Below are 17,027 nucleotides of genomic sequence, written 5' to 3'. Positions count from 1 at the left end.
TTTGTGTTACCACTGATAAAATATGATTAATAATTAGAATAGAAATGATAGGCAATTCGCCCAGCCATAGATGAATTTGATTTGGAGTCTTGAGTTGGATAGGCCTTTCTACTGGAATAGCAGAATGTCAAACTAGTTTCACAAATATGGTGCTGCGATTGGTGCATTACACAATAAATATAGTATCAGCATTATTAACATGAGAAATGTCAGTTTCAGTTGGAAGGAGTATGTCAGTACTAAAAAGATATAAGATGTCTACCCCGTCCTACTTTCATGGAAAGTTCATGTTACCTCTCGGGTAAACTCCATATAAAAAATCTACAGGCACAAGCTAAAGTATGTTATCAGAAATCTACAGGCACTAGCTGAAGTATATATGTTATCAGAAATCTACAGGCACTAGCTTAAGTATGTTATCAGAAATCTACAGACTCAAGCTGAAGTATGTTATCAGAAATCTACAGACACAAGCTGAAGTATGATATCAGAAATCTACAGCTGCACTAGCTTAAGTATGATATCAGAAATCTACAGCTGCACTAGCTTAAGTATATGTTATCAGAAATCTACAGGCACAAGCTGAAGTATGTTATCAGAAATCTACAGGCACTAGCTGAAGTATCTTATCAGAAATATACAGGTACAAGCTGAAGTATGTTATCAGATATATACAGGCACTAGCTGAAGTATCTTATCAGAAATATACAGGTACAAGCTGAAGTATGTTATCAGATATATACAGGCACAAGCTGAAGTATGTTATCAGAAATATACAGGTACAAGCTGAAGTATGTTATCAGATATATACAGGCACTAGCTGAAGTATCTTATCAGAAATATACAGGTACAAGCTGAAGTATGTTATCAGATATATACAGGCACTAGCTGAAGTATCTTATCAGAAATATACAGGTACAAGCTGAAGTATGTTATCAGATATATACAGGCACAAGCTGAAGTATGTTATCAGAAATCTACAGGCACTAGCTGAAGTATCTTATCAGAAATCTACAGGCACAAGCTTAAGTATGTTATCAGAAATCTACAGGCACAAGCTGAAGTATCTTATCAGAAATATACAGGTACAAGCTGAAGTATGATATCAGAAATCTACAGCTGCACTAGCTTAAGTATGTTATCAGAAATCTACAGGCACTAGCTGAAGTATCTTATCAGAAATATACAGGTACAAGCTGAAGTATGTTATCAGATATATACAGGCACTAGCTGAAGTATCTTATCAGAAAAATACAGGTACAAGCTGAAGTATATTATCAGATATATACAGGCACAAGCTGAAGTATGTTATCAGAAATATACAGGGACAAGTTTAAGTATGTTATCAGAAATCTATAGGCACAAGCTGAAGTTTGTTATCAGAAATCTACAGACTCAAGCTGAAGTATGTTATCAGAAATCTACAGACACAAGCTGAAGTATGATATCAGAAATCTACAGGCACAAGCTGAAGTATGTTATCAGAAATCTACAGGCACTAGCTCAAGAATGTTATCAGAAATCTACAGGCACTAGCTGAAGTATGTTTTCAAAAATCTACAGCCACTAGCTGAAGTATGTTATCAGAAATCTTAGAAATATACAGGCACATACTGAAGTATGTTATCAGAAATCTACTGGCACTTAAGCTGAAGTATGTTATCAGAAATCCACAGGCACAAGCTGAAGTATGTTATCAGAAATCTACAGGCACTAGCTTAAGTATGTTATCAGAAATCTACAGACACTAGCTAAAGTATGTTATCAGAAATCTACAGGCACTAGCTTAAGTATGTTATCAGAAATCTACAGGCACTAGCTGAAGTATATGTTATCAGAAATCTACAGACACAAGCTGAAGTATGTTATCAGAAATCTACAGGCACTAGCTGAAGTATGTTATCAGAAATCTACAGGCACAAGCTGAAGTATGTTATCAAAAATATACAGGCACAAGCTGAAGTATGTTATCAGAAATCTACTGGCACTAGTTTAGGTATGTATGAAGTGGAAGTTTCATAGAGGTTATAACATTATATGTGTTGGTTGTAACTAGAGTAACTAAAGTTAAAAAAAAAAGATACATATATCCCAACTGATGAATCTTATAAAGGACAATGTAGATTATTTTAAAAAGAAGAAAAAAACTCACAAAATTCATAGATCATATTGTAGTTACTACTGGTGCATTTCATCAATGTGATGTTGGATGTAATGTGAGAGTGATGACCAAATTGTTTCAGAATTGAGACATTTCACCATACATGCACGTAAAAGTGTTTAGAATAAAAAAAAGATCTTGAAATATTTTGGCAATTTATAAGGGAGGTGGCAAATCTATTGAACATCAATATAGTCTAGAGTTTTGTTGAATAATGAAATCTTCCCCTACCTTCAAGGTGTGCATCACAGAATAATCTCCAACCCACGAGCTCTTCTGAGCATTGTACAGCCAAATAATCAGCCTGACGGTTGGAGATTTCTCTGTTACACCCTCAAGGGTAGAGGGTGATTAATTTCCTCCAAACCTATTATTTCAGTCACAACTCCACCGAGAGTAGTCTGTCATATTTGATTTGCAATCGACATCTGTCATCGTAAGCTGATCGTGACGTATTAAATTATTATCCCCCCTACTACCCTAGCCTGACATCATCCTACAGTTTCTGTATGCTGTCTGTCATAACATATGTAACGTGTAATGGTATGTGCCGGCCTTGGGACAGAATCCATTGCCTTAAAATGTTAGGTTTTGCCAAGAAAGGCGCCAGGAAACAAAAAGGTAGTGAGAAAATATACATATCCAAAATATTGCACTGTGGGCAGCCTATTTACTTGGTCACTTTTGTGTCCCCCAGCTGGTACAGGACACAAAAACAAATTCCCAATTTTGCAGTGGGTTCACACATAAGTCGCCTCTTACTACATTCAGTTTGTAACAGCGCGTATATTCTATTCTCAATCCCCGTCCTGCGGGGATGATTTTGCAATATACATTGACGACTAAATAATAATATTTTATCTTGTGAAAGTGTTTTTTTATCAGTAATGGATAAACATCAAATTATAAAACACGTGAAAAGTTTTGTACCGTGAATTTTAAGTGCTATTTTAGTATTTATCTGACATTTCAAAATTAGTTGGTTAATGCACCCGAGGATATCAGATATGCATACAATGTATGTATGACATTGAGGTTTAAATAAGCAACTAATTATGTCTGAATCGACTTGAAAATCTTTTGATCCAATATTATATCGATACATTATTTTTTCTGATGCGGATAGCAGCTCATTGACTTTTTACAGGTTCAACGCAACAACCGACAAATAATAGCATTGACGGTTTTGCTTTAGTCTTTTATTCACCTCAACCCATAATATATCTAATTATCCTTTCTGCACACTAAACAAGGTCTTAATACTAGTACAAATTGGCTTGATCCTCAGTTTGACATGTAGCCAATTATCGCACTGAATGTTGTTTAAGGTAATATATAACAAACACGGACACATTGAAATCTGTTCTCAAATGTCCGTACAAAATACAACACCAGGACGGTAGAGAAACTGAAGAGAAAACCAAAACAAGAGGCAAAGTATAATAAGCCCTCAACAAAATGAAGAGACATAATCAGTAAGCTTTTCATATAGCTTTTGTCACCCTTCGTGATAAGTGTAGATAACATACGATATTATACGAAGCAAAATAACCCTTTAATCAAAGTAGACGCGAATGTTTGAGTGGCGTCCGCCTCATAGCTAAGGTCATATGAAGATGATGTCTTTAGCAATGTAGGCTATGAAAAGACCACTGTTTAGTGCCATATATATTTAACAGAAATGTCAGGTATTCTAGTCCCAGTACCACGTTTCCCGGCGTTGATTTTTACCGAGGTCAAGCGTTACAATGTGGGCCTAAATATTTTTTTTGTTCTTTAAAAGGACCTTCAAAAAGAGACACCGAAGAATACCCCAGATTTTCGTTTCTGTATTTTTCAGTTTCAGACACAAACACTTAACATTCCATATCTTTTAGTGATAACAACATCGTATTTATTTAACTGGTAGCTTTCACCATATTCTTACATTCGATTTAAAAAAATCCTTATACCAACTTTTAACACTCTGATAAATTGATAATAAATCTGAAAGTATAATTCAGCAGAGAGCTCATCATGCAAGAAAGGTTCTAGTCCGACGTCAAAACCTCTGGATAGCTGTTGCAATAAGTAACATAATGAATTTATAAGAAATGTCCACTTGTATACATGAATATATCTAGTATGACGTCAGTATAAAGATAAATCAGATCTTGGAAATTTCATTTGCTGTGCTGATGTATAAGTTTTCCCTGCGTGGTACGTGTCCTTGTATATTTTATGAAGAAAACACATATTTTAAAATGATAGCCGACACTTGTCTGTTCGTTTGTTTAAGGTTTTGCTTATTCACATCAGTTAAATTATGTGAAGACGGTGACCTCATGTAGTTAGGCAAGGCTCACTTCAAAAATCCACATCACTGCAACGTCATTGTTCTTTATACCGTGACAAGACACCCAACTCAGACACAATACGTTACTGTCTAAAAATACTGGAAAGGGGGAAGGGGTATCAAATTTATTTTAGTCTACAACATGCCCACAAGATGAGGACACAGACAAAGAAGATGCCGACAATGCTGCTTGTATGCAATGGTAATCGTGTCTAAAAGGGGAATGTATGTGTAACTGTTATTTAGCTGAAAAGGCAAATCCATTAAACCTTTCACCCCTAGTTATCATTAGAAGTCTCTACCATACATCTATCTATATGAGTCCATTATGGTCTACAGTGGTGAAAAGGTTAAACCGGTAATGATAAACAAAAACCAGCATCCAGTAGTGCATTTGTTTGTTTAAAACAAATAACGCAAAACGAAACGATGAATCTAATGAGGCTCAGTAAACTTTATTATCTTTATGATATGTGTGTTTTCTTTAAAAAGAAAAGATTGTTGTATTTCAGTGCAATGACTCTTATAATGGAAATATCTCATTCAAACAGAATGGTCAATTGGGTATAAGCTTATAGGTAATTAATCAGTTTATTTGATCCTTTATAAGGTTTAACATACTTATATTTCTCAGGATAATATAGTTGGCGATTGCAAACGTTTATGATTCAATGTCCAAATTACAATTACAATGGATGTCCGAGTACAGGGCTCTATGTACATTTGTTTCTCTCTTACTTTTTCAAATTTATTACATATTTACGTTTAGTTGGCATTCTGTATCGATCAAGTAAACCTTTAATTTATGCGCTCTTACATTGTATTCATCATAGTTAGATTTTGTCGCCTTCTCCCTTACAAGACCATATTTATAATTCTAACGATAATACATACCGCCATAATGGCTTCAAAGGTAATATCGAACCCTTTTCATTATTCCTGCCGCAAAAAAACCCACATATCATGACCATGCTTCCAACGTTTAAAATCTGCTATTTATTATTTTATAAAATTCGTTTACGTGATAGCGTGTTGTGAAATGGACAAATGACAACATGGTGCTGTACAGTACTCTTTTGGCTTTCTGCAACGAATATTCAAATCTCCATAAATATTAAAAACGTACTCCTTATCTCGTTAAGTAACTTATTGACATTTGACGCTCTAAAACAAGCAATATGTCAAAATGTTAAAACCCAATCAAAATTGCAACGGTCGAAGGAATGCACTTCTGGTTTAATGTCTTGTACGCAATGGACAAACAAAGTATTATGTATCTAGTGGTCAGAGACGAAATTTCAAGACTTCCCCCATGCTAAACTACATCTGAAATCCTCAAAGCACATAAGATATCTTACATTTCCAAATCTCTTTAGTGCAGTCAGTTATGTGCTTTTCATGTTCTTGTTTCACGTTTTGCATTGTATTTCAATAACGAAGGTTTATATATTATACATGCATTAGAATTGCCAGATATACATGATATTATAAAAATGAGTCCTAAACATCATGTTGGGAAATAACGGCTGTATTTCTGATTTTCTTTTACATTTTAATTACCATCAAACCATTATGTATCTTAGGAACACAAGGAATGTATATTATTAAACAAATATACCGCCTACCAATGTATAAACAAATTAGGAACTTCAAAGATAAGTATGATAATCAGAAAAGTAAATCTGACTTTCATGACAAAAATGGTTAACACGTAAATATGTTTGCAGAAACTATAAACGTGAAATAATTGATGTTCTTCAATACATTTATCTGATTACTTTCACTGTTTTATAAGAGATAATACACCAGTAGATTATTTAATAAATAAATAAATAAATAAATAAAAAACAAATCAATACTTGTGGCGGATGGTGCTTATACACTGCTTTTCAAAAAGGGTCACAGCAATGTATATTGGGCGCAGATTGGTGATATTGGTGAGGACTCAAATAGAAATAAACAGATAGATAAATATGCATGACAGATGGTGCCAAGACACTGATTTTCAATATGGGTCACCGCAATGTATGTTAGGTGCAGGTTAAGTGAATTCTCTTACCGTTTAATAATTAAAATTTTTCCCCTATGTTTCAATATATTGAACGAGTTTGGTTGTTATGGTGATATTATGCTACAACAGTGCCATTAGTCAGATAGCGATAATGTAAAAAGAAGAAACTATCTTCCGTTGAGACTCTATAAACCGATCGCGATGTGGGGACATTTTTTGCGATTGCAATAGTTCTGAAAAATCCAGAATCAATTATATCAATAAATTATATAATCTATAAATACATTTTTTGCGTGTGGATATTTTTGCGCTGTTTTTTTCAACGCGAAACAGCGAGCATTTCCATAACGCGAAAAATTCCATTTTTAGAGAAAATTGACAATATTGAATAACCAAATTACAGTATGAATGGTATTCAGTATTCAGCTATCAAATATTACACTTGTTTGTGGGTAAGATACTACATTTATTGTTGAAAGAAGTTGGCATATCTAGGACAAATAGCTGGTACAACAGTATAACTCTCCCAACACACCGATTATCAGGGGAACACCTTATGGCGAGAGAGTCAATACCATTTTTGTTTTTATTATGACATTAAAATATGACATGCCGCGCCGGTGTCATTTAATAAATATTTTACTCAAGTGTGGCAATGCACAATACGGCGTGAATGAAATTATTGTCGCACAGTTAAGTTCATACAGAATTAGTGTAAAAACGTAGCTCATTCATACACATGTAGGTAAGATTTCTCCTACAGGAAAACATGGTGTTTATAACGTTAAGTATTTTGTTTTCGTTTCACAGCTATTCGGATGTTTTTTTCTGGTCCAAGTCCTGATCATAAATCCGCATGCATGTTAACATCTTACACAATTATTCAAACCCGTTATATCTACCTTTATACTAAATGACAAGCAATATCACTGTGAGTTTAAATATGCATTAGAGCTGAAGCGAATAAATTATTTTAATAAAATCCCCCTACTTCCTTGTTTCTGAGTACTTTTTTCAAGAACTATATATTGCTTTTAATAAACAAGAGTTGTAAAAAAGAATTGGCAACGATACAAGCTGTGCTAGCTAGTTTGTTTGTAATATTACAATAACATTGTGGTGAAAAATACAAAATAGAATGATGGAAAATGGTGTTTTGTCTGTTTGTGTGGAATGATGAAGCTAAGTAAGAACGACTCAGTCAATGTAAGTAACCAAATAAACAAACTTCGACTGAGTATGTTTCATATCTTGGGAATACTGAAAAAAATACGAATAACAATCATTTGAAATAAAAATATGGCTTTTGCAATTGACAGATGATTAATAATTTGTAAAAATGTGATGTTTAGGGCAGAAAATGACTGTTACCTTGCATAACTTCGGAAAACCCTCTATGGCGGATCCCGTCCCAATTATAGCTCAATCAACCATTTTGAAAAAAATATCCGATTGCAAAGTAATCGTATTCCATTTCCTTGTCTCTGTTGTTTAAACTTACATTCATATTTATATTTGTATACTGTAATCGTATATCTTTTAGCGGAATGCTATTTTCAGCGCTTTTCGATGGATTTTTATCAATTGTGATTTTTTTCTTTTCTTGAAGCTTGTTAAAAGTAAAAGTCAGAAAAATTCCAAAAGAGAACAAATAAAACCCACATGTGACCTGTGAAAAAGGGTAAATAGTTTTTAGCATTTCATCTAAAAACATATTATGCCAATACCAACACTGTTTATTTGAAGTTATAAGGAATATTTTATGAAGAAATTTTCTCTGTAGAAGTATACATTTTTTCTCATAGAAGGGTGAAACTGATGGCGCATTAGTCATTTTCGTTCAGTCAAAAGATTTTTCATGTTTTGGATTAGGTTTGTCAACATTATAAAGCCTATATAAGAATAAATATTTAAAATAAATGATTGATTTCTTGATTGATTTCTTTATCATAACGTTCAGTCCCTTCGTATCTTCGTTCATTGATCACAAAATGGTATGGCACAATAGGGTCTCCTTGTCTCATTCCCTTTTGTGCAAGGTCAGTGCAATGCATGAAGCATCAGTGCGTTACATGTATAGCGTATCTTATACAAATTAGTTTGGTCACATATCTCTGATATTCGTTAGAGGGTGTTGTTCTGATTTCTCATTAACAAAACTTTCTTACAATAGTAAGCATCTTTGCTTAAGATTTGGTTCGAAACTGGATACCAAGGTTAACCGATGGCAGATATTGTGAAATGTGTTTTTCTTCAGATTCACTGGTTCAATAAAGTACTGTGAATATATATATGGGCCCATCCGATGCGCGAGCCGATGTTCAAACAATGCGATCGACGGTTGACGATCGTTTTCAGGCACGTGTGTTTGATATAAAGTTAGAATTGATTTAGTTAAAGTTGATGATTGCTATATTTTGTTATAATTACTTTGATAACTGAGAGTACACTTTGGTCAGAAAACATGACACACGGTTACATGAAATCAGTCACATCGCTACCTTGAAATATATCCCTGGTCAGGGGCCGGAGGGCGGATTTATGGCATCCTGTTTCTGCCGACAGGGGTCGTTCGCCTGTGTCACTAAAAAGGCAAGTACAATCTAAACACTGTTCATGTGTTTATTGGAGTGAATATCCACCACTATTTGAGCCGTGAAGGACTTGTCAACATCAAACTCAAAGAAAGCTTGTTTTCCCTGATATGTATGCAGGTCTGGTTGGGAGTTGGGATGGAAACAGGATAATCACGCTTGTCGACTACAAGCACAGAGAAACACCCTTATTGGTATTTCTAAGACCGTATACGTATCACGCGTGAGGCTAATTTGGCAATTCTTGTTTTGTTTGTGATGTTTCTGTACTGAAAATATTAAAATGTTATTTTTCAAATAATGTCTAAAAAAATACTCAGTACAAAAAAGACTGGAACGTATATTCATCTGTTGTTCAAAGGAAAATTTGGGGCTATTTTGTATTAAACTGACCTACCATCCTCTTTGATAATGATATAGTGTAGTATGAGATAATTGAGGTTCTATGTTGTCTCCGATAAGCAACATGTGAAGACAGCTTTGCCACTAAACTCACTCTTTGAAATTAAGTATTCAAGCGGCAAAACACCTTTTTCTGATTTGTAAACGAAACAAACACAAACGTTACTTTCTCTGCAAGTAATGTAGCTATGTCATAACAATGGTTCCATCGATTATAAAAACATATTCACAATACATAATAAGTTTCCAATAATACAAATACCATTGAATCATTGCAGTGAGACAACTATTTCAAAAGGGCCGCATCGTGAATTGACACTGTTGTCACATGACATCTATGTATCCAAAATCATTTTCAAACTATTTATTGCTTCAAGTAAACCCTTTCCCCATAAGTTCTGAAATCAAAATTATAGATTTTTCTGGAAACGAAAAATCATCTTTGCTCCCAGTTTATGGTACGGGAACAAACAAATATTATCGAATTCCATATCGTTGTTTTTCCAAATGCCCATCGTGGAAGATCGAGGAGAGAAGGTCAGATAAAAATTGATCTGGATGTTTGGCTTCATTTTCAACGAAACATATGTCAATATTTCAGGAAATACTAACGCAAACGTTTCCGTTGGGCTATCGGATGTGAGGGATATCCTCAGGAAAGTATGGTATGTTTCTAATGCAAGCTAAAGGAAATTTGACCTACGTAGATACACAGATAAACTAGACATGTTGATATGATATTGATTGTTTGTTAACAGCACATCCTCCTGAAATTAATTGGAAATGGATGACAATGATCACATTAATAATGTTGAACCACAAAACCTTGATGATATAAAACGATACAGGGACTTATGTCAAGCTGTTGGGAAAAGTGTTGCACCGTGCAATATGTCTTTAGATAATCCAGGACATATATCAATCATTGGTACAGGGATAAAGTCTTTCGCACATTGTACCGTAGAGAGTTTGACGGAAATCAAGCGATCAAATTACGTTTTTTTCTTGGTAGATGATACAGTTACTGAATTATTTCTAAAAGACCTCAGACCTGACGGGATGGATCTTAGTATAATGATGCATGACTGCGGTAATAATACAAGTAACATATGCGTAAAAATGGTGGAAATATGTCTACATCATGCCCGAAAGGGATTAAGCATCTGCCTCGTCTTACATGGCGATAGTAGTATTGCAGTTATGACTTCCCAAAGATTGTTTAAAATAGCAAAACGTGAGGGAATTGATGTGAAGAAAGTATCCTCACCAGAGTTGATGGATTGCATTGTCGCAAGTATGGAGATTGATGTGTCCATAGGTACTGTAGCTTTGAACGCGATTGAGTTTCTCTTGTCTTACACTGAACTGGACATGTGCTCAAATGTTATTCTACGACAAATTGGGGACGTAAAGAATACAAGTTACAATGCTTCATGTAGTGGTCTACAAAGTTTCCAGTTGTTAATTGCCAAGCTGATGAAAACCTTCGTGGACTCCCAGGAAGTTGTACTATACCAGGGGACCCAGTATTCCCTGGTCCATCCACCATATGAATATGTCACATTGGCTGTTCTCTCGAACATTACAGAGAAGCAGTTTGAGAAAATTCCGAATGATTCCTCGCTCTATATCCCTGTCACTGTCGAACCGCCAGTCGACATTTCAATCGGAATGACTCTGGGTTGTTTACAAGATGGGACGCCTGCTCATGCAACAGTGAAACGAGAATTGGGTCTCCGTCACGACTACGGAACAGAAGAAAAACGGGCATTGCAGAACCTGCAGAACTGGGTAGTACCCGATTGTTACATCAGCCCTAAAGATAATGAGTTATCAGACTTACTTTGTGAAATGAGTCTTAATTCGAACTTGTTACATCACTGGGAGACTACTGGCCAGCCAGTATTAGAGAATGATTTACAAAATAATGCTTTGCAATCCAACAATGAATCAGTAATTGAAGAAGTACTCCGATGCCATCGACAACATTCAATGAACAAGAACCAAGCGAGGTATTCAGTATATGACAATTCAAAAAAATAAATAAATGGTTTAGTGATTTTGTTAAAAAGAAGATATATAATGCTTATTGACTCATATATTTTAAATAAGTTCGGCGGTTTATAAATAACACGAGCAATATATCGGTATTGAATACCTCCACAGGAAAACGATATATATGCTTTTCAACTGAAAACTTTCATATTTTCGATTTTTTACTTAAAAGCGTGACTAAATATGAAGGTATTTTTTTTCTAAAGGGAAAGCAATAGTAGAATTATATAGTGCGTTGTGATTTAAAAAAAATCAGATGCCGCTTTTGAAATTATCTTCAATAAAAAGTCAGAAAGTATAACCCAACTTATCTCAAGAGTGTCTACTTAACAAATTATAATACCCGATAAAAAAAAAATCCTTCACAACCACTCATCCTAGAAACCGAAAAAGGTTACATATGATTAAGAAGTATGTCTGGCTTTCAATTAAACAGACCGGGAACACGAAATTTAGTATATAAATTACATGCCATTTAGGTCAGAATATGACGATATCTGACTCATCTCAGCAACAACAGTATCTATTTACTATTCCATGTTTGGGCCAAAAAATTTCGAACCTACCTTTTCCCCAATTCCGGTTTCAATTTTGCACCAACATAATCACTTGTAGGTTAATTAATGAGCTGTCGTTTATTTAAAAACATGAAGCGATAGCACCTGTTTGACATACATTAGTACTTAGAGTATCGGTCGGAAGACTTAAAAGTAAAATTTCAAATTTTGACCCAGTGCTAAAATCAACCGGTATAACTATCTTGAAAACCCTGCGCATGCTATTCTTATTTTTTTCTGTTTAACTGTCAATCAATTAATATAGTCTTATAACAGTTTTCCTTATTTTTTACATTTCAGAATGTATTCAATATTCTTTAATTCATTTTTTTCTTTCTTAAAATAGTGGTCATGTTCCATGGACGACGCTGAAGGAAAGTGGACAGAGAGAACAGAGACGAAGGACTCCAAGACAAATGATTGTGCTGTATGAAAATGACATGGACGACAGATGTGATGACTCCTCTGTATCGAGTGATGATTCAGACATTATCAGAGAACCTTACACAGAGGCTCCCAGAGAAGAACCGACTTCTCCTGGAGTAGCAAGAGTTTAGACATTGCTTGAACGAACAGTGAACTATAACCTGTCTAAACTGAATTATGATTGATTAGATTTCACCTTTACTTGCACACCGTTCATATAATCCGTTGATTATATCTTTCAGTTATTTTTTTTATTGAAACATCGTCAGTACTGTTAGTGCATTTCGTTAAATCTTGAGAATTATTTCATCTCACCAAGCTTAACACTTACATACTTTCTTTTTGGATATAGGTTATTTAATTGAAGTATGCTGATTTCTTTTTAGATATTTTTGCGAAATATTAAAGTGCTAACGTGGAAATGGTTTATGATTTTGCTTTTTGGCAATTAGGAATAAAATTTTCTTATGGAAGGAATAAATAAAAAGTGTGTAAGATAATTGTTTAAATTCTGTGTTTGATCGGTAAAATAATTAAAGTTGAAGCAATAAAAAATTATATCCAGATATGTAATAATATTTGGAGAACGAAATTGTGATACTAAGATTTTGTTCAAAATTTGATGTCTCAGCCAAGGCATTCCCAAATTTATTAAACATGGAGAAACTATTTTTTTTTTAATTCAAATACATGGTGATGTCATTGTTCTGTTTTTGTTTTGTTTTGATAAAGCAACGGTTTGCTTTGAAAATTGGACAACTTATATTGTCTACACTGTTGCTTCCTTGACCCATATACAAATTTTAAGGCATTCTTACCCGACAAATAAAAGTTTGTAAGGATCCAGTGTTTTACTGTTAATATTACTAAATGTACTTTGACCAATATATACGATTCATTAAGCATAATATAATTCTGATTTTCTGTTCTATGCACAAATGTTAACTTGAATGGACATAGTCCGTTGTCAGAATGTGACAAGATGATACCGTGTTCAGGTTATGTATCTTTGAAATGGACATTTAGGCGCCTCGTCATCGGTAATAAAACCTCAGCCCTTGAGAAGAGAAAACCCCTTTGAGAAATTGGTTCCGTCACAAATCTTATGACCAGCGGAATACCTAGCCGGATGTTATATTGATATCCCCCCCCCCCCCCCCCAACACACATTAAGATCCCCCGAGCGCTATCATCCGGACCAAGAAGAGCGATCGATATAAGTTGAAACAAAGTGTTTCAAAATTGTTGTAAAATAAATAAAGTTTATATTTTTATTATATATGAATGTCCTCGTGCCACGTAAGCTCATGCTAAAATGTCTTTTTTTTTGAAACGATGTTATAAAAAACGGCTGTATGTTGCAGATTTTTTTTCATTTGCTTTCTGTTTAGACATATTATAGCTGCATCCTTTTTCTTCGTATTTTAGTGATTATTTGTCCTTGCAAACAGACGATTGTTATTCTGTTTAACCTTCCAATTGAAATTTTGATAAAAACTATTCTTTGACATCTTGGTTAATTCACGGTGGACGTTTGTGAGCGTGAGTGTGTGCGTGTGTATCCTCTGTACATTTATGTATTTCCGTTTTTCCCGTTTTGTTTTGACTTTACATTTTGATCTTGTCGTTTTTTGTTGTCGCTATATTGGCACTATTACATTATAGGAGACATGGAATAAAATCTGTCCAAGAAACAAACCAATACGTCACAGTCACGAAAAAGTGTTTACAAATAATTATAAATGCGTTTACTATACTCAACTATGCGTCTTACAAAAACAGGAAATGGAAACGGATATATAATTTATCTTATCGACAAGTCAGGATGAATCAACCGGATATCAATTCAACGGAACCATGCATGCCTGAGACAAAGCTACAACACGCATGGACTAGTCGACACTAGGTAAGTATTGAGATATTTTACATTTCATTACATTCATAATAAATGCATTATAGCATATTCTATCTGATCTGCTCCGTTGGGATGTCATTAATATAAATCGTTATTTCGTAAGCGTACATACAACGATAAATGAAAACTTTTTATCATCACAGGATTGAAATAAAAAAATACTCTTTCTGTAATACTATATTTTAGACAACAAGTAAATATGTACACTGCATTAACTTTCATCCGGATAACAAAAATAACAAAGATTGATATAAGTTGATAAAACTTGCTTCATTATTGCTAGTTTAAACTTTGTTTTATTCACATAACATTTGTAATACATAATACAAACATGATTGAACATAAATGAATTGGAGACAGAAACAAGTGTTAATACACTTATATAAATCTGTTACCTTTCATCGTAACCAACATTATCAACTATAGCTTAGGGATAGTGACGTAAATAAATTACAGGGGAAGTTAGAAGAGAGTTGGAGAAATACAGTGTAAAATATGGTACATGTATAAAATATGTTATATTCATAAAATCAGTTCGTTGTGGTCAAGAAAAAATTCTTCTGTTGTGTCAACGTTAATACGTTTTATGATTGATTTCCAGACTATTTCAAGAAAGGTATATAAACAAGCTGCATCATAATGCTAACATAAAATATACTCTGTGATAATCATAATTATGTGGATGGTTTTTCCCTACGCAGACAGTCGTTGTGATAGACTGTTCACATTACTAATCAATTTTCGTCACATCCCGTGCCTTAATATGTCATTCTCCCGTTCGTTCTTTTCCTCCTGGTATATCCGTTTCCACTAGACTGTTTGCATCGGGAAAGACCATCCACATGACTTACTTTACATATGATATATGTTATCGTATGAATACAAAAGTCATGATCAAGAATCTTATGCAAAGACGTCATAAGATAATAAATCAGAAATCAATTGATCCATTATTATGTTAGCAACTCAACTATTTCTTTTTACATATGATCGACCACAAACTTCCATATATACATCCCCATACATATCATACAAGCATATAACATACATACATACACACATACGTACGTAAGTACATACCTACCCACCTACATCCATACTTAAATTATATTTACTTGCGCACATGCATGTGCATGCATGCATGCATAGTTATACACCCACGTACGTAAATGCATGCACTCCTGCACACACACGCTCACACATGCATGCATGCACACATACATACATGCATGAATACATACAGGTTTGAGCTACTAAGAATCCAAAATTGTTTGAAACAGCATGTATACATTAATAACAATATCATCATAATATTATATCACCCTAATGTTGTTGAAATCGCTCAGACTTAAGGATGTAATCCTGAACAGAGAGTACAATTATTGTGTTTTCTTCTAAAGATAACGATTCATCGCCATATTATAATAATTTGACAGTTATTTGATACTGAAGGGTTTCAATGTGTAATTGTCTGATGGCAGTGTATAAGGTACAATCTAGCAGGTAATGATATGTGTTTTCGATGCTACCGCATGCGCAAAGAGGGGATCTAACAATGTTTTTCCTATATAAATGTTCATTAAAAGAGCTTCATGACATGCGTAGTCTAGCATGGTATATTTGTCCTAATCGTGAGCCATATGAGTAGTGTTTTGGTGGAGGTTTTTTGTTGTTGTGTTTAATATGTGATTTAAATTGATAAACTATTGCTGTAAAATATATATATTTAATTTTAATGTACTCTTAAACGGACTCCCCTTCCCTTCAAGATTATTCTCAAGTTTTCTTCTCTTGAACGATCTGTCATGACGAGGATAACTCTATTATTTCATACGCTGAAACAACATTTAGCTTATCTGTTTAAAAAAGGCAGGGGCGAATTATAGCTCCTTGAGTTATAGTTAATTGCATTCTTATTTTACTTAAAAATTATAAGACTGTTTGGTCAGTTTTGGAGTTCTTTCATAATAGCGTGGAAGCCGTGGCAACGTTTTGATGAATGTCTAGGTGTTCTCTTGAAAGATTTTATACCGAACAACCAACATCACGTCGACCTTCATGTAGATGAACAAAAAATAAAATAGTATGACAGACGCAAACAGAACACTATAATACTGGGGCTAAACTTAAATGTGAGTGGCGTAGTTAGGGAGGCTAGGGTACAAATGATTTACACATTACTGCAGGTGATGTGATTATCACATTTGATAGGATATCTGTTTTCTATTTATAATCAAATAAATCAGCTAATACTATCCTGGTTCCAAATTTTGAAGCGATTCAATGACGTTTAATCGGATATTTAATGCCATAATTCTCAGCATATGTACATGTAACAAAACCCAATCTTATAATTCATACTTGAATGTCTGTAATATTTGTGTTTTAGGCAGAAAAAACAGTTTGCAAATGGAGACAGAAGAGAAAATAAAGTCGCTTTCAGCGAAAGATAGCAAGGATAGCAGGTATGTTTCAAATGAGGCTGCAGACGCTGAGCGTTGGATAACGCTAGCCCAAGAAGTGGGAACGTTTGAGAGACCCTCGTCCACTAAAACGGGTTCACTGACCATT

This window comes from Mizuhopecten yessoensis, unplaced genomic scaffold (assembly GCF_002113885.1).
Source record: "Mizuhopecten yessoensis strain PY_sf001 unplaced genomic scaffold, ASM211388v2 scaffold10603, whole genome shotgun sequence".
Lineage (NCBI taxonomy): Eukaryota > Metazoa > Mollusca > Bivalvia > Pectinida > Pectinidae > Mizuhopecten > Mizuhopecten yessoensis.
This window is presented reverse-complemented; position numbering follows the sequence as displayed.